This window comes from Meriones unguiculatus, chromosome 1 (genome assembly GCF_030254825.1).
Source record: "Meriones unguiculatus strain TT.TT164.6M chromosome 1, Bangor_MerUng_6.1, whole genome shotgun sequence".
In the NCBI taxonomy this organism is placed as follows: Eukaryota; Metazoa; Chordata; class Mammalia; order Rodentia; family Muridae; genus Meriones; species Meriones unguiculatus.
This window is the reverse complement of record NC_083349.1, coordinates 178,435,803-178,462,013: the sequence shown is the minus strand read 5'-3', so window position 1 is coordinate 178,462,013 and position 26,211 is coordinate 178,435,803. Positions and strand designations below refer to the sequence as shown.

The window sequence follows — 26,211 nt, the reverse complement described above, 5'->3', positions numbered from 1 at the left end:
TCCTGTGAAAACCTCTTTTCCAATGTAACACATATCCTGTTTCCATTTTGAGGTCAACACATCTTTAAAATATACAGGCCGATTTAATTCAGCAGCTTTCCCCCCTACTATCCAATGTCTCTCCATAGCTGTTGTTCCTTTCTCATTAGCATTTAAAAAGATTAAAGTTAACAAAGCACTGTGTAATTTGACTCGGAGGATCTTTATTACTCCCTTCTGTTTATTAAGCATATCTTTTAAAGTGTGATTAGTTCTTTCTATAACTGCTTCTCCTGTAGGATTCTGTGGTACACCTGTAATATGCTTTATGTTGTAATATGCAAAAAAAAAAAAGGTTTCATTTTACTAGAGACATATGCTGGAGCATTGTCAGTCTTAATTTGTACAGGTGTCCCCAGAATAGCCATAACTTCTAATAAATGTGAAATTACAGTATCAGTCTTTTCATAAGTTAAAGCACTTGCCGGTTAACATCCTCAATATGTATCTATGGTATGGTGAATACATTTTAATTTTCCAAACTCTGCAAAATGAAACACAACTATTGGCCAAATTTTATTTCTTTGTGTACTTTTTTGGTTACTTCCTGTAGGTAATGGAGTTTGGTTATACACAGAAGAAGTAGGATACTTTCTTGTAATTTCTTTGGCTAGTTGTCAAGTGATAGAAAAAAATCTTTCTTCAAACCTTTGCTATTAACATGGTGTTTCTTATGAAATTCTAAGGCTTCTGGCACATTTCCTTTTAAGAGCTGATAAATTTCATCATTACCTTGTACTAGAGGGCCTGCTAGACCTGTGTTGTTTACAATAGATGATTTCTATTTCTGATTACATGTTGTTTTGTAGTTGAATAAACAGCAAAGTTAATTCTGAATCATCAAGAATGAGTTCGGCAGTTTCAATATGTAAAACAATTCTTTCTGCATATTGCAAGTCACTAACTATATTAAGAATGGCATACAGCTCAAATTTTTGAACTGAATCATAAAGATTCTGAGCCACATTACTTACTTTTCCAGATTTATAACCTGCCTTTCATGGTTTATTTGCATCAGTATAGAATGTAGGGGCTCCAGAAATTGGTATTGTTCTTGCCATATGAGGGAGGATCTAATTAGTTCTTTTTATATTCCAAAGTCTCTTGCTTTGGGGATATTTGTTGTTAATACATCCCCCCACCAAATTGCCGCAAACTCTTTACCAGTCTTCATTTTCTGCCCCAAATGAGACAATTTTAGCATTAGTAAAGGGTACCACAACTTCTGCTGGGTCTATTCCTGCAAATTGATGAAGTCTCATTTTTCTTTTTAGAATCAATTCAGAAACCTTTTCTGCATAGGTCTTTAATTTTTTACTCTGTTTGTGTGATTATATTTATATATATATATATATTTTTTTCTAAAATATTATCATCTCTCTGCACAATAATTCCTGTGGGAGAATGGGTAGAAGGTAAAATACAATCCAGCTTTGGATCCAGTTGATCCACATGTGCATCCTATAATTTCTTTCTACCAGAGCCAGTTCTCTCTCAGCCTCAGGTGCTAATTTTCTTGGACTATTTAAGTTCTTATAATCTTGTAAGGTTTGAAATACATTACTTAGCTCTTGAATAGTTAATCCATTTGTGAGCCATAACCAGTTAATACCTCTTAGCAATTTTTGAAAATCATTAAGAGTTTATAATTTATCTCCTGATTTGTATTTTTGGTGGTCAAATTTTCTTTAAACCTATCTTATATTCTAGATAATTGATAGAATCTATGTTATGTACTTTTTTCAGGTGCAATTTGTAATCTCTAGCAAGGAAAATTTCTCTTTACTTCATTAAACACTTTTTCCTAAGGTATCTGGATCTGAATCAACCAGTAAGATATCAGCAATCTATCATAGTAAATTATAGATTGAGGAAACTGTTTACGAACTATTTCTAACAGTTGTACAAAAAAATTGACACAAGGTAGAACTGTTTAACATTCCTTGTGGTAAGACTTTCCAATGATACATCATTTTCGGACATCTATTACTAGAAATAGGTACTGGGAAAACAAACCTTTCCCTATCATGCTCATGCAAAGGGATCATGAAAAAGCAGTCTTATAAATCAATTACTATCAGAAGCCATGATTTAGGTAATCGAGAAGACCATGAGATTCCAAGTTGTGAAGAGCCCGTTGGGTGAATCATCTTATTTATGGCCCTGAAATCTGTTAACATCCTCCATTTTCCTGATTTCTTTTCATAACAAACACAGGGGAATTCCCTGGGCTTATAGGATCTTCAATGTGTTGAGCATTTAGCTGCTCCTGTATAGCTGTTCTAGTACTTATAATTTTTCTTTTGTCATAGGCCGTTATCCCACATACACAGGTTTGTTAGTTAACCATTTTAAAGGTAGAGTGATTGGTACCTTTAAAAGACCAACAGCTGTTGTGTCCTGTTTATGTACAACCTGAAAGCTTTGTGACTGTTCTTGATAATACCTTCTAATTTTTTTTTCTCAGAAGCATTCTTTATTTTATGGTGTTTCTGAGATTGGAGGAATATTAATCTTTGTTTTCCATTGTTGCAATAAATCATGTCCCCATAAACTCATGTCTATATTAGCTACATATGGTTTTAATTTTCCTGTTTGTCCTTCTGGCCCTGTACATTTGACCCATCTTGTACTTTGTTTTACCTGAAATAAAGTCTCAATCCTGGGAAGCTTAATATTTACCTACTGAAGAGTCCAATCTGTTTGCCAAGATTTTGGTGAAGTTATTGTTACATCTTCTCCTGTGTCAACTAAACCTTTAATTTTAATGCCATTTATTTTTATTTTTAGCTTAGGTCTCTTATCATTTATAGCAGTTTGCCAAAATACTTGTTTTCTGTTCTCTTCTGAATTTTTTGTTTTACCTTCTGAAGCTGTTCTGTCCTTGATTACATCCAGAGCAGTTTTTAACAACAGGCATTAAATCTTTTCATTGCTCTGTGGATGTGTTTCTCTGATGCTGACAGGGAATGATAGAATTAAATTTGTTATCTTTGATGTTGGGGCCTTTGGAAGGCCCCCTAGGGTGTTTCCCAACAGAAGAGGGTTACCCTGCCTGTTCCTTGTTGATCTGCATTCATTAGTCCAATGTTGGCCTTTGCCATACTTTCTGCATACTCTAGAAGGCTAGGGTCTTCTTTTTGTATTATCTCTAGGAAAAAAAAATACAAAACACGTGTCTAGGAACTCCTTGCCTACAGTCCCTTTTCAAATGATCTTAATTCTTGATTACCACAATGAAAACATCTGACATTTTGATTAAAAAAAAACTTTTAGAAATTATTTCCCCTATCATAGTAGCATCATAAATGTGAGAGCCAATATCAGCCATATTTCTTTTTTTCCTTTTATTGTACTTCATTTCATATTCCTACCACAATAACAATTCCTTTAATTTAAACTGAAAACCTTAGACTTCTTAAAAGGGTGGCAGCAAAGGAATGGCGGTGTCAGACAGAGGGAGTGATGGGTGGGAAATCAGCAAATCGTCTTGACTGGGCTCTTGAAGTTGCTGGTGGCTTGGAGCTGCAGTTGGTAAGCTGCTGGATGGATCTTAAAACTGTCGAGCCTGGGCACAAACTTGTTGGCAGGTCACTTGGGCTGGTACTCCGGATTCACCATGAAGAGCATGTGAGGGAAACCAGTGCCAAAGTAGGCACCATAACACTTGATGACTTGAGTGTATCCATGTTCGTGCACTTGGGGCAGTGGAGCGTCACCACAGCCTTACCTGGGATGTCTGATAGGCCGATGGGAAGCATTGGCTGATTCTCACAGTACACATGGGGACAGTAGCCAAAATCTTCCTGAGATGGTACTTTTCCAACATTTGGGAGATGCCTTGGCTGGTGAGGATGTAGTGGGCAAGGATCAAGCCATAAAGCATCTCTGCTGCCCATTCAATCAGGTCACTCTGGTTGGGGTTGTCTTCCAGCTTTTTATCAGGTCCAAGATCATGTCTAGAGCTTGTTGGTAGTGAGGCACTTGCTTGTTGAGTCCAGTGAGAGTAAATTTGTCCTGGATGTAGTCTTCATTCACCTCACAGAAGAATTTATTACTACAGAGCTCACAGAAACAGGAAATCCATGACACCTTCTCAGAGCTATGCATCCTTATGTCATTGGCTGGATGGGACTGGGGTTGTGGCGGGGAAGGGGAGTTATGCTTTGGAGGAACTGCAGTGACCACCACAGTGGCCTTTAAAGGCCTAAGCATCCTTTTGCATTCTAAATTAGAATTTTCAAAAGCCAAACATTTTATTATAGTTTGTCTAACTTCTGAACTTGATACTATTCTATTAATAACTGAAGTCAATCTTTGGAAAAATCAGTAAAGATTAATTTTAGTAAATTATTCAGACCCCTTCCCTGATTCTTTAACCTTGTGCCAAGCATTTAAAGCTAAATGACAAAGGCCCAAGGAGTGATCATCAGATATAAGCTGCCTTTGTAACTCAGCATATTGACCATCACCTAGCAACTAATCTTGGGAATTATTAACATATCTATCCCTATTTTGTTTTTCTGTCACCCAAGCTTCTTCTTTCCACCATGTTTGCTATTGTAACTGAGGACCAGCTTCCAATATTGCTGTTGCCAAGTCTTTCCAGTCTTGAGGGGTAATACTGTTCTGAGTTTCCCAAGAACTTAATATTTGCTTCACACAGAGTGAATGCACACCATAGGAAACAATCGCTTCCTTAAATCTCCTCAAATCTAATATTTTCATAGCATTCCGTTTAACTTTTCCATAACCTTAGAGTTGCCTATTGTCTGCTGGTAGTTCTTGTATAGTATCTGGATAAACTAAGGTTTCTTTTCTAACAACCTTGGGCTGCCTCTCTTCAGTTTCATCATTCAGTGGTGCAATAGGTTCTTGTCTAAATTTCTCTCCCTGTGTCTGAGTATTTTTTTAAATTTTATTTATAAGTCTTTCTAAAGCTGATGTCTTATCAATTCACTTTTCATATTTGGCACAATTATCAAACCACTTTTTATATTTGGCACAGAAAACCACTATGGCTATTAAGGATAAAGTATGAATTACCAAACTGATAGTAATTATAATCAGTATTATGTCAATCCCAATTAAGTAATTTATCTTTTCATTTTCTGCTTCTATTTTCAGGCCATCTTACACAGCAATATACAGGGTCCTGTATTATGATATTTCCCATCCTTGACATGGGAAAGATTTTTCCTTTTAATATTAACTCTCTCCTTGAGGACTTTCCAGGTGTCTTACCAAGTCTGATAGCTTCTCAGTTTATCTGCGGCTGGCATGATTTCTCTGCTCATGTGGTAGTGCCACACATTAGAGTTCCAAATGTTTTTAAACAAAATCTCAGTCATTTTACTGAGTCTTATCAGTAAAGACTCAGGAGCCAAATGATAGGGTGAAAGCCTGCTATTTCAGAAAGGCAGAGAAAGCACCTAGTTGACCTTACTCCTCAGCCAGCATCCTCAAAAGAAGAAAGCTCCTTCCACATCTCAATAACTCTCAAACTGAATGTTCCTCCCTTCTACTTCCTGTACATCTCTCTATGCATCTTACTGACTTCCTCTTGCTCTCTGTTTTTTTTTCCCTCCTGTGTTCACTCCCTGTCAACAGGTTGCTTGCTCTGCATCTTGACCTATGGTTAATTTTATTTAATTCAAGCAGAAAGCTCTCAGATTAAAGGTATGTGCTAGGGTTGAGCCACATCACAACTAGAAATAGTTTTTTCCAGTAAACAACACAATCTCAGGGTTCACAGTGTGATCAAATATCCTGCAACATTGGAGCACTGCTAGTATTTCTTTTTCTTGAGACTCTGTCCACCCCAGAACTATAAATGGGAGATGAATTCTAAGGGTCAGATATGAAGCAGTGAAAACTCAACCCACTAGACATTGCCTTTTTTTTTTTAAACCTTCCAAAATAAAACCTCTTTCTACAAAGGAGGAAAGCTACATTTAAATGCTGGTTTCTTTCCTGGGCATTTAGCCACCAGCTTTTCTAAATGATAGGAGAGCTGTTGGCATAGCTCATTGCTGGGGAGGAGAAACTGAATCGGGGAGTCTGGACTCCATGAGATTCTTTCCCTCTGGACATCTTAGGCAGGTCCCTCCACCCCACCCTACAAAGACCCAGAACCTGTTAAACAAACAGGAAGCCTCCTGCTTTTGTCTAGAGGCTCTTGACAGGGTCTCTCTAAAGGATTTGGCAATTCCTTACATGTTATGGAATGATAGCTTGGAGACTTGACATCAGTGACAGCAGAGGAGAACTGTGCAGTGTAAGTGGCACCTCTGTGGCACATACCTCGCTGAAGGGATCATCTCCATAGACAACTATTCAAACTTAACCCTCAGCCAAGGAGTAGGCCTGTGGCCTTTGATGCCAGTGGAGGATCCCTTTGTCTCTAGGTGGCTCTTTGTCACCCATTGTTTAGAATATCCTTTACTTCTCAGCTCTGTACCTTCTATACCCCTCACTGCAGGAGCAGGGGTGGTACATGGCTGGTACAGTAGACAGGGTTCTGAGCCCACAGGGTTCCTATCTGCCCGCCTCTTTGGCTGTCTGCCTTGACTCTCAATCCTGAGGTCCCAGGGGGCCCTGTACCTAACACATGATTTCAAAGCTCATCAGTAAAGTGGATGCTTTCTGGTGGATACTTTGGAAGGCCTCTTAATTCATTATGTCTCTGTTTGCCTTTTCCCAAAGGCCCTAAGCCAGGAAGTTTCACAGAAAAATATTTATCTCTAGAGTCTAGTGAGACTTGGCTTAGAGAAAAAGGTGCCATCAGCAAATAAGTTTGAGAAGCACTGCATATCATGACTCTTGTCTTACGAGCTCATAATCAGAGCCCTGGCACTGCCTATCTCCCCTGTCACCACTGCAGACACAGCGCTGTGTCAAGGTCTCTGAGAAATTCCATAGTAGAGAGAGCAGCTTAGCTTTGTTTTTTCAAAAATAGCATGAATCTGACCTGGCGTGCTTGGTAAGAAGGGGGTGGTCTCTAATGCACAATCTGTCTTAGAGAGAAACAGTATGGAAATGGAGGGGAGTGAGAGCCAAAATCATACAACTTTTCTTTATTGGTGTAATAGGCCTAAGCAAGCAGGGAGAGCTTGATACCCTACCTAATCCTATGTCACAGGAACCAGCCCTCCAGGAAGTCTGGCTGTTCTTTGAGAAGCATTGTACTTATTGGGTGGGCACTACTCTTGGGCCCTGGGGAATCAGTACAGAACACACCAAACATGAACTTCCCTATGATGACAATGAGGACACTAGCAAGGGAGGTATGGTAAGTGTAGAACAGGTTAGTGATAGATGTGGCAAAAGGAAATCCTGAGAACTGTAGGTAAGGTGATGTATAAAACCTGGTCTAGGAGATCACATGTGGCCTCCTATGACATTGCCATTTCAATGGTGCTTGGCAAGGGATGGGGAGTGGGGAGCTTTCTGTGTAGAAGGGATAGTACATGCAAATGACCAGAGTCAAGAGGTTCCAAGTGACAGACATCCAGGTGAAGGCAGCTTGAATAATAAGGAAGTGGTCTGGGATCCACAACCAGAGGTCCAGCAGTAGGTCGTGGCATTGTTTGTTGTTGTGACCCTGGAAACAGAGACTCCCACTTTGGCTGTGTTGCCCAGAACATCAGCTTCATCTACAGATGGCCTCCCTTTGAATCATGAGGTATTAGCAGAGAATTTTTCTCCAAACCTAGCAGGTGACTTCTCTTCCCTCAAGTCAATGGCAAGTTTGGATCATTGACCACCATGAAACAATCATTGCCATCTGGGAACATCCAGCTCTCACTGACTTAGCCTGAGTTCTTAAGAAGTCCTCTAAAACTACTGCTAAGGAAAATGAGATTTGTGTTTGAATTAGACCAGGGCTTGGCAAACTTTTTCAGTAAAGGGTCAGGTCATAAACATTTTAGGCTTTCAGGGCCTAAAATACAGCCTCTATTATAACCTCCTAACTGCCACTATGGCACCAAAGCAGCTACAGTGCAAGCGTAAATAAATGAGTGTGGCTGTGTTCCAATAAGCTTTTAGAAATAGATATTAATATTTTAATTGGATTATTTTTTGCTGTAAAGTAATCTTCTTTTGATTTTTTTGCAGCCATTAAGAAATGTAGGAAAAATAAGGGTAGGGTGAGGACCTGGTAAAGTTCCTTCTGTGTAAGCATTGAGAGTTGCGTTTGGATCCACATGAAAAACAACAACAACAACAACAAAACAGGCTGAATACTGCTCATGTGTGCTTGAAGGTGGATCAGCCAGCCTAGGTTCAGTCTAGCCATGAACTCCAGGTTCAGTGAGATGCCCTATCCCAAAAATTAAGTGGGAAGAGTAATCAAAGAAAACACCCAATGCAACTTCTGACTTCTACACATAGATGCACACAAACACACACACACACACACACACACACACACACACACACACAAGTGCAGATACAGATGAACATGTACAGTTGCCTGCAACATAAACATATAAATAAAGAAAATCGAAATCTAAATAAAAAAGTAAAAAGAATGAATATTTTAAAAGAATATTTTATAAGAAGCCATTCTACACCACACTCTTCGAGCTCACCCTCACCCACTGACAAGTGGAGGCTTGATTTGGCTCATGGACCATAGTTTGCCGACCCCTGACTTAAACAAATCAGGATTCTACCCTGGAACAGTGGTGTCATCCCTATACCATATTGCTGCTGCATGCTGAGGAGGGTGGTAGGGTAGATGGGAAGTCAACTTAGAATCTTCCTTTGAGAGCCAGATGTTTGCGAGGGTCTGCAGAGAGACTGCCAACATCTGTGAAGTCTCCATAGTGGCCAGAGGCCACCAACCATTCACAAGGAGTATTCTTCCTGTCTGAGAAAGGCTGTGACTCCTACCCAACTTGACCAACATATCCAAGGAATGAATCCTTGAAGATGGCAGCAATGGCTGGGGAATTTCTTTTTCTCTCCAAGGTTAACATTAAGCCCATGCCTTTGATCAGGGGCTTCTTTGTAAGATAGCTCTCACTTTTCTTGCTAGACCCAAAGGAGTTCCTGCAATTAGTCAGCTAGTCAGTAAGTAGTCATTGAAACACTGACTAGGTTTGCAGCCCCCCTGGGCGCCATAGGGAAGCAGAAGGAATGGAATGAGCCTCCTTTATAGGGGAGGCATGGCATGAAAAACAAACACCCACAAATCTTCCCAAATCCTGCAGTGAGGAGCTTCCCTGGGTGGTAGTGGCACGATAAAATGGCCTCAGCTCCCAGCATCTGTTTATGCCACGTAGTCAAAGGTAATGATGGCTGACCCTCAGCAAAATTGAGAAGTCAACCAAAGTTCAGCCTCTGGCTACAGCTATCCCTTCGGAAGACACAGTCCCTCTTTTAGTAGGAAACTATTTCTTAGGGGTATCATCATGTCAGGCCTTGTCTCCTCTTTGACCTTCCCCTATACACAAGAAGGGCTGGTCGCTGCTGAGACTGGTTGACAGAGGATTCTTTGCTTTAAATGGATTTCATTTGTCGTTTTTCTCATAGCCTGTGTGCGCTCCGCTGCCTTCTGGCTACTTACATAGTTATACATTGAAAGGTTTTGTCCTCAGAGAAGTGTATGGTCTACCTTCTGGGTCTCGTCAAAATGTTTATGTTGGAATCTAACCACCAATGTGATGGTAGTAAGAAGCAGGGCCTTTGGGGAGTGACTGCCCATGAGCGCTCTGCCGCATGGCATAAGTAACCTTGTTAAAGAGGCCCAGAGAATGCCTTGACCCTTATACCATGTGTTTAGGCACCTGAAAGCAGAAGGCCTCCCCAAACTCCAAATACACTGTGTCTTCATCTAGGACCTCCAAGCCTTATTTGCTCTTCAATAGTCAGCTGGTACATAGTATTTTAAGCCTGGATATACTGTACCAAAGTTGACATTTTAAAAGATTATTTTTACTTTGCATGTATGAGTGTTTACCATAACTATATATGTGTACTCTGTATCTTTCCTGAAGAGGCCAGAAAAGGTTTAGATCCCCCGGAACAGGAGTTACAAGTAGCTGTGAGCTGCCGTATGGGTGCTGGGAATCAAATCTGGGTCCGTTATAGGAGCAAGAAGTGCTCTTAGCTTCTGAGCCAATCGATCCCCGGAAAATTCATGGTTAAAAATGGGGGGAGGAGTTGCTTTGTAACAAAGTCTGCCTTCCCTGAGCATGGAAGCCATTTTAGAAGTGAATAATGAGGAAAAGCTGGAAGAGTTTTGAGGTGTGTGCTTGAAAAAGCTTGAACTGCTGTGCAGAGACTGTCGGTGATGATCCTGGGCGGGGGGGGTGGGGGAGCCAGAGGACTACAGAGAAAGCCCAGTCTTCTTAGCAGATAGCTCAGGGGTTCTGAGGGAAGTTCATAGAGATAGGAATAGATAAGGCTGTCTTCCGATCACAGGAGGAGCAAGGAAGATAGCATTGACAGCAGAAGAAAGGCCACTCTTGCTATACAGTGGCAAAGCACTTTGCCGCTTTGGACTTGCTTCTTTGTGCTATTTGGAAGCTCGGACTTGTGAGTTATGTAGTGGGTATTTGGCTGAGGACATTTCTAAGCCAAGTGCTAAGGGCACAGCTTACCTGTGTGTGTGTGTGTGTGTTTGAATGTGCATGAGTGTGTATGTGTGAATGTGTATCTATGTGTACATGTGAGTATGTGTATATGTGTGTGAACATGGGTGTATGTGTTCATGTGTGTGCCTTCATGTATGTGTGTTTGCCTGAGTGTGAGTGAGTAAGTGTATGTGTGTGTTTTGTGAGGCTTCTTCTACCTATATTTAAAATGATGTCAAGGAGAGTAACAGAGTCCAAGTTGAAGACTACAGGGCCACCAGAGAAAGCTCCAGAGGAAGGCTCAGAGGAACCAAGGGGCAGGCCATTCCACAGGACCCCAGAGTGGTGGAGCCACAGTTATGAAATTGCAGACTAGTCCACTTGTCCTGAGACTTCTGTGCTGAGCAGTGAAGAGGTCTTGATTCCTCGAACCTGCTGTTAGGAGAAGAACCTGGACCTGAAGCTGTTCCCAGGCCCTCAGGTTCTAACCTCGGTCTCTCTGCTTTCCAAAAGCAATTAAGAAAGAGTAACTGGCCAAAAAAAGTTTACAGTCTGTCCAAAGTCTTCGTTACCAGGTCTGTGACAGTCTCTCAGCTTAGAGAAAATCACGACACCATGTCTGCCCATTCTACCCTGAACAAGCAGCTCTCAGGCCTCAGGCTTGGAAGCTAAGCAGGGCAAAGCCCAGAAGACACACAGATTTGCCTATGAGACAGGAGACAGGGGAAAAGTAGGCTCAGTGGTCCATTCTGTTTAGAGAATTTTTTTACTCATATCCAGCCATGAGGAAATGGTTTAGACCTTCCTTCTTAAAGCTCTCCAGTTTTGAAAGAGAAAGGAGTGTTGAGGGTTTTATTGAAGGGTGGATGTAAGATGTCCCTTTGTGGGCCTAGTGTCATTCTTTTGGGAGGTGCACATGGGAAGTCTTTGTACCTTCCTTTGGAGACCAGATACAAGCTGGGACTCCCCCATGCCCTCCTTCCTTCCTTCCTTCCTTCCTTCCTTCCTTCCTTCCTTCCTTCCTTCCTTTCTTCCTTCCTTCCTTCCTTTCTTCTTTCCTTCCTTCCTTCCTTCCTTCCTTCCTTCCTTCCTTCCTTCCTTCCTTCCTTCCTGCCTTCCTTCCTTCCTTCCTTTCTTCTTTCCTTCCTCCTTCCCTCCCTCCCTCCTCTCTCTCTCTCTCTCTCTCTCTCTCTCTCTCTCTCTCTCTCTCTTTCCTTTTCTTCCTTTCTTTTTTTTTTCCAGACAGGGTTTTTCTGTGTAGCCTTGGCTGTCTTCAAACTTGCTCTGTAGGCCAGGCTGGCCTTGAACTCATACAGATCCTTCTGACTCTGCCTCTGCCTCCTAAGTGCTCTAGTTTTGTGGGAGAGAAAAGGAAAGTCTGCTAGAGGAAGTGGGGGACACAGGCCTTACTTTTGAGTTCAGAACATCCCCTCTGTCCCTCCTGGGCTCCACTTTCCCAGCATGCAATCAGTTAGAAAATCACAGCACAGACCATTCAAGAGGCCCCTCCAAATGGAGAGAGGGTAATGGAGCTAAGGGGATAGCCTACCTGAGAGTCCCAGCTAAGGTAGGGTAGCATGAGGACTGAGGCTTAGCCAAGCTTGAGCCCTGACTCTTCTTCTTTCTCATCTGTGTGACTTGGGTAAATGGAGGCCTGCTGTCAAGGTTGTCTTTGTGTCTAATGACATGGTGACTTTGGAAGTACTCTGTAAAGCTTACTATCATGACAGGTACTGTTCAGAGTGCTCTCTACAAACATGGAACAGAGAGAAAAGGACTTCAAAGTGTACTGATTGAGTAGGCGTGCTTAATCCCCTTACATACCATCCTAGCAGTACTGGGTACCTGCCACATTCCAGGCCCATGTGGCCTCTTATTTACACCTGATGACAACTTTGGCCAGAACTGTTTGTTCAGGGAAATGAAGCAACTTGCCTAGGGGCAAAGCCAAATGACAAAGCTGACACTGGAGTTCAGCAATAGTTGGGTCCTAAGCCTGTTTGCCCACTCCCCATGCATCGTGATGCTTCTCAGGGTATTTACGAGGTACTTTTATTATCACCTGGCTCAGCCTTTGCCCTCCTTTGCCACTGGTTTTCCTTAGAGATTCTCCTGGCAGGCTACAGTGGCATGTTCAGGAGACATTCCGATGAAGGCCTCTCTCATTTTGACTGAGAACCCAAGGCCCTCTTAAGGGTGTTAATAACATTTACTAAACGTGACAGAGAAAGGTCAGCCTCTGAGTATTGTGCCAACAAGAGATAAACCTTCCACAGAACATCTGCTCTCTATTACTGTTGGGCAGACTCAGCAGCGCCTGATAGCCTGTGAGTTCAAAGGACAGGAGGCAGTAAAACAGGACAGGCCTTCATCTCTACTGTACCTCTGGGACTGGGGCACGCAGCAGGTGTGTGGGCCGAGCTGGAGGGACAGAGAACTGTGTCACTCTCTCTCAGGCAGAAGCTGTACTCCAGATCTTCCTTTGAAGTAAAGAGTTGGAGGCCCCATCTTTTTCTTCGCCAAGCCTCACTAGGTTCCTCTGAAGAATAGCCTCTGTGGAAGCAGTGGTCCTCATCTCTCCTCCAATCTCTGCCACCCAGGCAGAAGTCACTACATTTTCCTGGAGAGGAAGCAGGCTGGCTTAGTGATCTCTTGCTTTGTAATACATCTCTCTCAGATTTAGCAGCTTCAAGCGACAACTGTGTATCCGTCTCCTTTGTTTTCTGACAGGCAGAATGCAGAGTTGTTTCTCGGGCTGCTTCTGGCTCAGGCTGGATTATAAGCTAGAGTCAAAGGTGGGGTGAAGCTGGAAACAATACAGGGCAAACTGGGGCTCTCACCTGGTGACTTTCTGCAGGCCTCAGTGTCTCATTGGCTGTGGGCTGAAGGCCTCAGTGCCAGTTTGTGTGGGTCTTTCTTCAGGGCGCTCCTGGGTGATCTTGCTTTCCCCAGTGTGGGGTGCAGGAAACCTTAAGATGGAAGCAGGAGCTTCAGAATCCACATTTCCATGACATGGCCCTGGTCAGGGCTGCCCTCCCAGGTAGGAGCAAAGGCAAGAAGGATGTGCGATAGAAGAGGCGGTAGGCAGTGGGACCATCTTGGGGACTCTTCAGTGTACAGATCTGCCGAGATCCTGTATTGGTGGAGCTGTGTAGGATCTGGAAGGTTCCCTTGGAGGCCCTCTCTTCAGTCCCAGCAATACTGAAGCAAATTTCCCAAGCAGCACCCCTGACACAGAGCTCAAGTTTCCTTAAATACCTGCAGCCTCATTTTTTTTGCCATTTTCTGCAGTTGCCTCAAATTCCAGCTCCATGGACTGTTTGTTTGATTCCTTTGTGCCTTACACCTACTGTTTTCTGTCTCCAGCCAGTAGGTTTCTATGTCACAACCCAGTTTAGCAATCTCCTTTGTGAGTCTCTCTTGGCACCCCAGAGCCCTGTACCTCTCTCAACAGCACCATTTCACTCCCTGACTCAGGGAGGATTCTTGAGGGTGTCCTGGGTTCCATGCTCTGTGCCGGGCTGCAGGGACAGAAGTGGACAAAATGTCAGTGTAGATGGACAGAAAGACAAACCAGAAAAGTGGGGTGCGTGGCCGCTGATGGGATCTGCAGCTTCATGCAGGTTGAAGAGAGGCAGGATAAGGAGTGTCCTGGCAGACGGAAGGCCCTTCGTGTACTAGACTTGGGGAAAATTGGATCCTAGATGGCATGGAGCAGAGACCACGGCAAGGTGTTGAGCTTGGAGCTGGGGAGAATGTTTTGAGCCCAGCATGGTGTAGTTACAGTCACGTGTCACTCTGTGATGGAGTTGCATTTGGGGACATGCATTGCTGGGTGATCTTTGCTAACATCATAGAGCACACACACACACACACACACACACACACACACACACACACACGCCATCTGCACTATTTACTTAGTTTTGCATCGCCAGGGATCAAGCCTAGGGCCCTAGGCAGTTTTAGGTTGCTCTTCAGTTTAGCTATACACTTTTGCTGCCACCTTTTTATTTGTTACAGTTACCATTTTGTTTAAATCTGAGACAGGATCTTATGTTACTCAGGCAGGTCTTGAACTTGCAACCTTCCTGACATAACCTCTCCAGTACTGATCTTACTGGTGTATATCACCACATACAACTTATGCCATTTAGGTTATTTAAGTACATGCATGCATACATACATACATACGTACATACATACATATACATTTGTAGGCCATATGGTGTGTGTATATTACTAATGTAGTCTGTTGCTCCTGGGCCACCATGAACAAAACAACATATGATTAAGTCAACCACAAAAGAGAATACTATAGTCAGGAGACACGGCAAACACCAAATGTATGGGGTTGCTTCCAATGACACTTGGCACTCTGCTTTTACAGTAAACATTTTCTCCAGTATGAGTAGATGCAAGCCCAGTAGAATAATTATACAAAGTACAGTGCAGTAATTAAATAAGCTAGCAACACAGCCATTCATTAGCACATCCTGTTATGCACGTTATATCCTTGTATATGCTCTACTTTCATATCTCTGGCAGGACACTAGGTTTGCTGGCACCAGCGTCGCCACACTCACGGGACTAATGTGGCATGGCATGATGTTATGAGGGTAATGATGTTACCGGCAATGGGAAATTTTCTCTGTTTTTATAATCTCGTACACCTCCCTTTTACGGTTGTCCCTTGTGGACTTGAGCGTCCTATATGGTGCATCACCAAAAATCACTTTCATTTTCATACAAATCTGGCAGCCCCCTGGGGGCAGGAACCATGAAGACATCGATTTTGCGTGTTCTCCATCCTGCTCCTTAGCTTTGGCACGCGGCCGTGGAGGGTGAGTGTTCTTTTGATGTTCCGCGGTTGAGATATGTCTGAGCCAGGCAGGATAGGACACCCAGTGAACTTCCAGAGGCCCTGAGACAACTAAGGGGGAAAGAAATAAGAGCAGAGAAATTTTTTTTGAGGATTAAAGACCTACTCTGTATATATCCCCTACATTTTATAGACAGGGATAAGATAAAAGTGAATTTAAATAAAGACTTTAGTCTGTATTTAATGATGCCGTTATTAGGCTGCATTTGGCAATGCATACCCTGACATAAAGTTTTAACATCGGCCTTTCTGAATACTAAATTACCTTTTGGGTCTGCCAGCTTTAATGATAAATAAAGAGAATGTTGACCTCATTACTGTCAGATTCATGGAGGGGGTTAACATTGGGTAGACTTAACCAGTTCTGGAGGCTCAGAAATGACATCCCCTCAGTGATGGATTTTGATGGAGAATCAGGGGCTGCAGTCACATTTGCAGCTAAGTTCATTACACAGGGGGTCAATGAGCTTCTGCTTTAAATCAGTGGGACCTCAGCTCTCTATACATTCTTAAAGCAGGCAAGACTGCAGATGCCTTTGTTGGCTGAGGCAGCCCCGGGCACCAGACTGTAAGGATGCAGGGATGAGGAAAACGCTGATTCAGAAGCAGTGATGTAAGATACTGTGTGAGTCCAAATGGTCATGAAGGTCCTTATAGACTCTGGAATGTACTACATCTCCAGTGCCTTCTTCCTCAAGGTGCCCTGGAGACCCGTACAGTCATCCCTGTGGAGGGGCCTGCCCTGGACTCCATGTGGCTCACCTTTTACTACTCATGGGTCAGGCCAGGGAATGGTGAGTGCTGGATTGGTGGAAGGCAAACACCATGCTGTCAATTGCAAATTCTTTGATGAAGGAAGGGAAGGGCCTTGAGAAAGGAGTAATGCCCTGAAAGAGTTCTTCCCTGACTTGTAAGACTATGGAGATGTAAACACAGAGACAAAATAAAGCGGGACAAGCTGGTGGTACATAGGCCTCAAGAGTCAGGAGGTAGGGCAAAGGGAAACGCAAGTTCCTATAGACCACACCTCTCACACTCCAAAAATCTCAGACAGATTTAACTGGCCTGGGTCTAAACAGTGTGTTACAGGACATGCAGGGATATTTAGAGAGATTCTGTCTCAAAGAAACAAAAATAAAAATAAAAACTCTAAACCATCCAAACGAAAAGAAGACACACTCCAGTGGCTGGCCAGCACAACCAGGAAAACTTAAGCCATAAAACCATACGGTGACTGTGGCCCACTGTTCATTCTACCATTGACTGCTTGGTCACATACCCCAGATGCTGACCCCCTATCCTCTCTACAATCCCCATTTCTTTCCTTTTCTAGGTCTTGATGCTGCATCTGAAACCAGCCTGTGTCTTTTCTTTGCACCTTTCTTGTCCACCTCTTCTTGTATCTGGGTCTCTGTCCCATTCCTAGCTCTCTTTCCAATGGTCAGAACAAAGCCTGGAGCACAGCGGGTAACTGGGATTATTATTTTTCATTCTCTGGACACAGGGATGCTTTGAAGCAGTTCTGACTAGTGAAGTGACACTATCAAAGTTAAGCCTTGTGGGGAGAGTCCTCCTATGGGTTTGAGCAGAGACAACTGCTGAAGGCAAGAGCTAAGTTGTAAAATGATAATGGCCCAAACTATTGCTTCTCAGCTGGGGGACATGCCTGTCTCTTAGGCAACCCAGGGGAACATTGAGAAACACTGGGGGAAATTTTAGTTGTCATAGCAAAGGAGAGTCCCAGGGCATCTAGTGGATAGGGGCCAGTGGTGCTGTTAAACCTTCAAGAATAGCAGGATGCGGTAGCACAGGCCTGTAATCCCAGTACTCAGGGAGGCAGAGGCAGAAGGATCTCTGTGAGTTCGAGGCTGGCCTGGTCTACAATTGAGTCTAAGCAGCCAAGGCTACACAGGAAAACCCTGTCTCAAAAACCAGCCAAACAAACAAACAAACAACAACAACACAGAACAAAACAAAAGCCCTTCGAGGATTCTCAGAACAGCCCCCAGATATCAGTGGTGCTGAGGTTAATAAAGCTGGCTGTAAACCAGAGTGGTGGTTGGAGGAAAGAAATGAACGGACTGAATGTCTCCTAGTCGTTGGGAAAGCCTATGCCTCAGTCAGTGCCTGCAGAGGTCATGTTAAGTCATATTGGAAGCAGAATCCAAGAACCCTTAGTGGGTAGTTCCTCTGTTTCCGTCTTCCTCCCAGTGTCTTCTCCACTTGTCTCCCACCCGTCTCAGTCTCTTTCTGACCCTGGATTTTGTTGTCTCCCCATCACCTTTTTTCTCCTCTTTCCTTCTCTCCTTTCCTCGTTTTCTTTCCCTCTCCCCTCTTCCCTGTACTTTTTCTCTGTCTCCCATTTAACTGCCCATTATTGAGCATTTGAAGTTTAGTGGGTTTATAGTCTCGGTCCTTAATTTTTAAAGTGCGTAATTGCATGGTCTACACTAAATTAGATTGACTAGCTTTTTACTTCTGTGGCATATGGCGTCGAATGGAGCTGTCTTTATCCCCTGCAGTTGTTGATCTTTCTTTCATTCGGTCTGTGCATTTTGAACATTCTGACAACAGTTGAATGAGCATCTCTTTCAGCCACAGTTCCTGTGGAAACTTGGTCAGGCCAGGCAGAGGTCATGCCGAGAGGAAGATCAAGTCTGTGCTGTTGAAATCTAGAACACAGCTGTGACCTGTACCCTCCCTGCCCTGAGCCCACCCTTTCTCATCTAGCAAGAAAAGGGGAAGCCATTGCTCTTGGAGTTGGTCTCTTACTTCACAGAAATGGTTCCTAACCTAGCCTGAATGTATGAATGGATAGCAGATTAACCAGAGATTCAGTTTCAAGGGAAAGTGGCATGAATAACTGAGGGATCTGGAGATGAACTGCCACAAGGATGTTTGAATGTCTGTAGTCCCTTAGGAGGGCATTGTGATATTGAAGTCTCATTTTTACGGTGGCTGGGAAGGAAGAGACAACTTGCATGCTACATGTGGCCTCCAAGACAATTCTGCCTGTCTCCTGGGTACATGGAACAGAACTATCACTCCAACCAGAAATCATAACCACAGTGTGAGCCACGAGGCTGACACATTCTGTTGATAGGAATCTCTCCTCTCCCACCTTAGGAAAAGGGCAAGAGAGAAAGAATGACAGATTATCTCAATATTTTTGAATGAATGAACACATGAATATTCTATTCTTGTCCCACTGGGATACCTAGCTTAGACTCTAAACACCACTGTCCTGCTGGATAAATATCCCTTGCCATGTTCTAGCTTCTGGCTCTTTCCTTGGGGAATGATGACAGTGAATTATAATAATAATAGTTCATTACTCATGCTTTGATCTCCTGGGAAAAAGAGACAGATAATGCTATGGTAGAAACAATCAAAGGAATGGCTCTTCAGACTCCCCTCCCCCAATATTCTGCAAAGAACTCAAGGCAGTCCCAATCCTATTTCTCTTGTTTACACTCATACCTAAGATGGAAGGGAGAGGAACATCAACCCAAGGCATCAATAACCCAGTTTTCCTTTCTGATCAGAGGTGACAGGGTTCTGTGTTGTCAAATCTAGTAGACCTGACCTGCATTTGTTCAAAGCATGGAGTAAATGTGTGACTTAGTGTCTCTCTGCCTGACGGATGTGATACAGAGGGGATAGAACCTGATGAGACTTCACTGGTTGCTGATCTCACTGCTCTGAAAAAATATCTGACAGCAAGTTAAGTGGGGGTGGGGGAGGTTTATTTTGGCTTACAGGGGATACAGTCCATCATTGTGGGAAAGGTGTGGTGGCAGGAACAAGAAGGTAGCTGTTCACAGGCTGCATTGGCATCAAGAAACATAGAGACTGAACAGAAGTGAAGCCAGACTATAAAACTCCCAGGCCTACTCTTGAGTGCCCCACTACCTCCAGCTTCACTTCTAAGGGCTCTATTACCTTCTACATAATACCAACACAACAGTTGGCATCCTGTACACTCAAACTCATCAAGGTTCCCAGCGGCCTTCCTCGTTCCACATTCCTTCTGCCTTTCTTCCCATTCTGTCCTGCAACTTGGCCAGAAGGCTGTCACCAGCAGCCATTAAACAGTATAAATGGGCAGCTCTAGCTCACTATTCCTCCCCATCCTGGCTCTGTGTGCATGAGCCAAGAGCGTGGCCCCTCCAAGCACTGTGCTGCCACAGCCTGCATTGGGGTCAGCCATAGCTGCTCATGAAGTTGCCCAGATAGGGTGGGTTGGGGGCTCCCCCTCCCCACCCTGTGATCATGGCTAAGAAGAGCACATGGGGTTGATCTTCCTTAGAAGGAAAGTAGCAGAGCTGTGTCAAGAAGTAGGAGAGAAAGAAGAGACCAGCTTAAGAAGGTTAACTAGGAATATTGATCAGATGTATACGTAGATTCTGCAAAGTGGCCGTATTAATAAAGCACTAAATGCAGACAGAACTCTTGGCCGTGTCAGAGAATCCATTTGTAAACTTTGCCAGGGGTCATGTCTTTTATTTAGCTATGGGTGTGTGAAAGATTAAAGTGAACCATGCTGTGAAGTTCAGCCATGCACTTTCGTCAGACAAATCTGAAGGGCATCCATGCCTAACCTGTGTCCAGCTCGGTGCTGAATTGTGCTGGGGCCAGAGACAAGGGGCGGTGCTGGGCTTTCCACACTCATTGTTCCCTGTTTAGAGAGCAGTCCACACACACAGAAGCTGGTTCCCTAAGTGTTCCTCACCTGTACACTCATCAGCACTTCTTTTCTGGACTGTGTTCTGGCTGAAGAAGTTCATAGCCCTCCCCGAATTGGTCTCCACCCCTGGCAGCAGGCATACAGAGCAACCCATTTTACAGAGTTGTCCCATCCATCACACACACTCCCTGCATGAGCTATCACATCTCCAGGGGCAACTGCTTATTCAAGAGTGGCAGCTGTATTGTCCAACATCCCTGGTGTAACGCACTCACAGTCCCCCGTTGTTTTTTCTGATGCAAGTCCCCACTCCACTCGTGCCTGTCTTGTCATGGAGGGGTGGAACTCTGAGCTCTGCCCTCACCTACCTTGCTCCATGCTGATCATCTTTAGTGCCTGTGTACCCAGCCCTCTGGTGCCATGGCTGTGGAGATCAGTGTATTTCTCCTTTCCCCTGACTTCTTTCCCATTCTTTCCACGTCACTATTCATTGCTTCACTTGGGGTCATGACAGATCGAAACCCTCTGGTTTTCTTGAAAGGCACTAGGGGACTTTGTGCATGCCTAAGCCACACCTCTAGATTCTTTCTCTAAAAACAGCATCCTTGTCCATCTCCTTCTGGCACCTTGCTCACACGATGCCTGATTCTCAACATGCTCCAGTATCCATTACACGTGCAGCATATTCCCCATTCTCATATCAGGCTGGTCTAACCATTTACACATATGTATGTGTGTATACACACACACACACACACACATTTTAAATATACTCCTTTACCTATCCAATGGAATGACCCCAACCCACCACTTCTCTCTGTTGCCATAAGCACATCATCTCCCCTAACAATGTACAGTTCTTCTGACATCCACCTGCCTTGCTCTGTGCCCTGAGCCACACCAGCATCTCTTCATTTCAAGTAGACTCAGAAAAGCATTGACATAACAGAGCAGCTGTTCTCAGCTCTCACCTGTAGCCATCTACCCTGTCGTTGTCACTCTGGCTTACAGGAGATGAAGATGTTGCTTCTCCTCCAAATTACCTACTCTGTCCTCTCAGCTTCCCCTCCCAGCAAATACTTAAGGTGCTGCAGTGTTTATTAGTCATAGAACTGAGCTATCTGTTTCAGCACTTGAAATTGAGCTGGCCTGATTGGAGATGTGTAACACACACACACTAGATATGAAAACAAGAATATAAAACATCTCAATGATTTTTGTATTGATTGGATGTTGGCATTATAGTACTTGTGATTTAATTTCGTAATCTCATACATTTCTTTTGACCTTTTACAAAGTGCCCACTAGAACATTAAAGAGACTTCACATTTTTTCCCTCTTGGGGAGCACTGAGCATAGGACAGAGACCTGAAGATGCAGTCACTCAAATGTAGATGTGTATTTCTTGCATGCATGAACCTAGGTCTATGTGGTAGTTTAAGGATGGTGGTGATGAGCAATCTTGCCATTATCAAACATGTGGGTTGTGTATGTCCCTCTGTTGCTGTATCCTTCCAGGAGAAAAGAGAAGAGAGAAAGGGAGGGGAGCAAAGGGAAGGTCTGTATGCCGTGGTCACCTTCACCCACCTCTGTAATCTCAAAGTAAGCTCAGGTCTTTTTGAGTTCAGGAGAGGCTGTCAAATATCATCTGGGCTGGATAGCCATGCATCCAGTTAAGATAGGGTGATGGGCTACCAAGAGGAAGTAGACAAAGATCCCTAGTTGCACCACGGACTGCCATTTGGAGGGGGACTGTCCCTTCTGTCATGCCAGGTGCATCTTTACCTCTCTCCAGGTTCTGTCTGCCTGCCTTTTCACAGGGCTTGTGCAGAAAAGGCTCCCTTTTCCTGCTGTGGTCAGCTTTTCTCCCACCTAATTCCGCTCCCTGAGTCCTTGTAAAGTGTGATGTGCCAGCTCCCAATTGTCCCATGACCCCTGATGCCATATAAACATTGCCCTTGTCTCTCCACTAAAGGCCCCAGAGACCTCCTAAAAGCCAAACCTCATGGGAAATCCTTGGTCCATCTCACCTCTAGCTCCTGTAGGTCCTTGGGTCAGAACATTATTTTTCAGCCATTCTCCAAATTCTCCCCAAGCTCAAGTCTTGTTCCCCTCCCCTCAGCCTCCATCCAATATTGAACTGAAATGGTCATTATAACTCTGTTTCCTGGGGATGCCATCACCTAAACATAAGAGAAGCCTAGAACCTGCTTGGTTTCTTGCCACCCCTCCATAGACTCTTACTGATTTCACCTCATCAGTGTCACTTGAATCGGGCCCGCCTTGGCAATCCCAAAGTCAGCCCTTACTCTCCTGAACTCAGGGGAGGCGAACACATGTTTTGACTCTCCTTGCCCTGACCCTTGCTACTGACCTCGTTTCACTCTGCTAGATTTTTAAAATAGCACCCAGATTGATCTTTTCAGATCAAATTTCTACTCTCTCTCTCTCCAGTACACCTACCTACAAGAGCAATCACCCTGAAATACAAACCTTGCCATGCCATGACCTGTTTAAAGTCCTTGGGCTGATCTTAGGGCACCATTCCAGCATCCAAATGAGTCTTTATAAGGTCCTTCATGCTGTGACATTCTTCATGTGCCCTTATTTTAGGTCTTTCTAACCAGGCACCCCAGGCTTTCTTAAGGCTTGGTGAGGGGAGGCTTCTCTGAAAAACTCACTAACTTCTTTCACAGCTATGTGCTCTGTGAAGCCTTGTAGTCAGTAGTCACTTAGGTAGCCATAGCCATTTAACATGTATGTATGTATTAGATAAATGTAGGGGTCTTTCTGTGGAGTTTCCCCATCTGAGAATTTGCTTTCCCTTTATCTGTCTAAGAATACTTTACTTCCCTTTACAGTAAAGGTCTTGCTTTCTCTCCAGCCCCCAAGATCCCTTTGAGAACCAAAGACCCATTCTCTCTGGCTTGTGATTTTCTGGTACATGAATACCTGCTTTCATAATTGCAGCATAATTTGATTTTACCTTTTCACTTGCCTTGCTGGCTTGTGGCCATTTACTTATATAGCTTTGTCTTCCTCTGGACACTTAGGAATCAGAAACATCTCATTCTCTATATATACACGATTAAGAGAGTTGGTTAATAATTTTTTGGTGAACAAGTAAATATAGGAAGGATGGAATGAATACACTAATTTCCTGTATCAGTTAGAAAGTTCACGGTGATGTGCTGAATGAAGACTGCAGATCACAGGTGTTTTGGAGGATCTGAAAAGTAGAGAATTCTTTGAGCTGGTTCACTAAAGGTTAAGGTGGGAAGTGGAGATAAGGTATACTTCAGTTAAGATGTGGATGTGGTCACAGAAAAGCCAGGAGCTTTCCAAAGGTATGTAACTGCCTGAACAAACAAAAGAAAACATCATCAAAACACCAAAACCAAAACCACAAGGCAAAATCATATGACCTGTTCCGTGTTCAGTAAGGATTATCTAGAAATGGCTGAGGAACCATAGAGTTTAGTAGAACATGATCCTGGAAAGGCATATTAGAACCAGATTACAAGGGGGTCTTAAGGCTAAGGGATCTGCACTGGTGTGAGGGAGACCGAGGTAAGCCAGGGAGAATTTGGGAGAACAGAACGGGTGACAGCAGGAACAGAGAGCACTGGGAAGCAGGTCTTTTGGAGGACCTCAGTGATTGAGCAGCTGGAGTGGCCAAAGGGTGGGGGAAAGTGCAAGCCAGCTCTGCCAGAACTATATGTGCGAGCAGCTGTGCTATTAATTGAGTCTGAGAAGCAGGAACGAGCCCCCAATTGTATGAAAAGGTAACGGGTGCCATTTGTGACACAGAATTTGCAATAAGTTCTAAAGGAGTATGTCCCTGTAGCAGCCCAAACAGGAGCCTAATGTGTGGTTGAAACTGGAGTCCATACATAACCATCCAGAGGCTGGTAGTTGAGAACTGATATGAGAATTAATGTTATTTCACTCTGTATGCTTACAGGCTTGTGTATGCTCAGGTGTCTGCATGGGCATGGGTGCCTGTAGATAACAGACAACAGCTTTGGGTGCTGTTCCTTGGGCCACCTCCATCTTATTTTTGAGACAGAGTCTCTCAGTGGCCTGGAATTTACCAAATAAGGTGCCCTAGCTGAGTGGGAAGCCTGAGGGATCTGCCTGTCTTCCTGTCACTGGAATAATAAGCATGGACCACCATGTCCTGCTTCTTCACATGAGTTCTGGGGAATCTAACTCAGACCCTTGACTTGTAAGGCAAGCATGTTCCCAACTGAGCTGCCTCCCCAGTCTAGTAAGTTATGGTTTTTGTTTTAATTTTTATTTAATCATTTTACATCCCAGTTGTAGCCCCCTCCTTCCTCTCCTCCTGGTTTCACCCTCCCTCCCTGTTTCCCCTATCCCACCTCCCCTACTCCTCAGAGAAGGGAAGCCCCCACACACACCTACCCAGCGTATCAAATTGCATCAGGGCTAAACGCATCCTTTCCCCCTGTGGTCTGGTAAGGTAGCCCTGCCAGAAGAAAGTGATTGAAATGCAAGCAACAGAGTCGATGTCAGAGTCAGCCCCTGTTCCCCTTACTAGGGAACTCATATGAAGACCAAGCTACTCTCATCAGCTACATCTGTGTAGGAGGCCTAGGTCCTGTCCATGCATGGTCCTTGGTTGGTGCTTCAGTCTCCACAGGCCCCCACCTGGGTCCTGGTTAGTTGGCTCTGTTGGTCTTCTTGTGGAACTCCTGTCTCCTCTGGGTTCTTCTATCCTCTCCCCACCCCCAACTCTTCCACAAGCTCGCTGTGCTCTCCCAGTGTTTGGGTGTTTGGTTGTGAGTCTCTGCACCTGTTTCCATCAGGTAATGGGGGGAGCCACTCAGAGGACAGCTATGCTAGGCTCCTGACTACAAGCATAGCAGAGAATCATTAATCGTGTCAGGGAATGTCTGTCTCCCATGGGGTGAGTCTCAGGATGGATCAGTCATTGGTTGGACATTCCCTCAATCTCTGCTTTATTTTTGTCCCTGCACATATTCTAGGCAGGGTAAATTTTGGGTTGAAGTTTTTGTGAGTGGGTTAGTGTTCCCCTCCCTCCACTAGGAGTCATGTCTAGCTAGAGGGCAGCCTCTTCAGACTCCATGACTCCTGTTAATAAGAGCCTCAGCTAGAGTTCACCCTCTTATCCTCCCAGAAGCCTACCCTGCTGTAGGTCTCCAGCTTGTTGCAGAGAAGTCCTTACCCAACGTTTCTCTTCTCTCTGCAAACCCTCTGTCTCCTCTCCCCAGGTCTGACCCTCATTTCTCTCTGTGCTTCCTCTTATCCTATCCCTTCTCTTCAACCACTTCTGCTTTCTATTCTATTTCTACTTCTGAGTGGGATTTAAGCATCCTACCTTGGGTCCTCCTTGTGACTGATCTTCTTTCGGTCTGTGAGTTGTATGATTATCCTGTACTATATGGCTAAAATCTGCTTATAAGTGAGTACATACCATGTGTGTCTTTCTGCTTCTGAGTTACCTCACTCAGGAAGATCTTTTATAGTTCCATCCATTTGCCTGCAAATTTTATGATTTTCTTATTTTTATTAGCTGAGTAATATTCCATTGTGTAAATGTGCCATAATTTCTTTATCCATTCTTCAGTTGGGAGGGGGGGTTCTAGGTTGTTTTCTGATTCTGGCTATTCCAAATAAAGCTGCTATGAACATAGTTGAACAAGTGTCCTTGTTGTATGGTAGAACATCTTTTGGATATATACCCAGGAGTGGTATAGCTGGGTACTGAGGTAGAGCTAGCCCCAGTTTTATGAGATAGCACCAGATTGATTTCCAGAGTGGTTACAAAAGTTTGCATTCCCATCAACAGTGGAGGAGTATTCTCTTTTCCCCACATCCTCTCCAGCACATGCTGTCACTTGTGTTTTTACCTACCTGTATCACTTGTCTATCTGTTCAGATTTTGTTTGATTTAAAATTTGCATAATTTTCTTATTACTGAGTCTTAAAAGCCTTCTTATTTTCTAGATGCAAGTTCTCTGTCTGGGATAGGCTCT

At 43.9% G+C, this 26,211-nt stretch overlaps 1 protein-coding gene and 1 pseudogene across 4 annotated transcripts in view; one reads left to right on the top strand and one right to left on the bottom strand.

Moving 5' to 3' along the window:
* Positions 1 to 26,211, top strand: part of Grik4 (glutamate ionotropic receptor kainate type subunit 4) — a 426,381-nt gene that overhangs the window by 221,931 nt on the left and 178,239 nt on the right. The gene's annotated exons all lie outside the window — the stretch shown is intronic.
* On the bottom strand, positions 3,430 to 4,149 carry LOC110548545 (casein kinase II subunit beta-like; annotated as a pseudogene).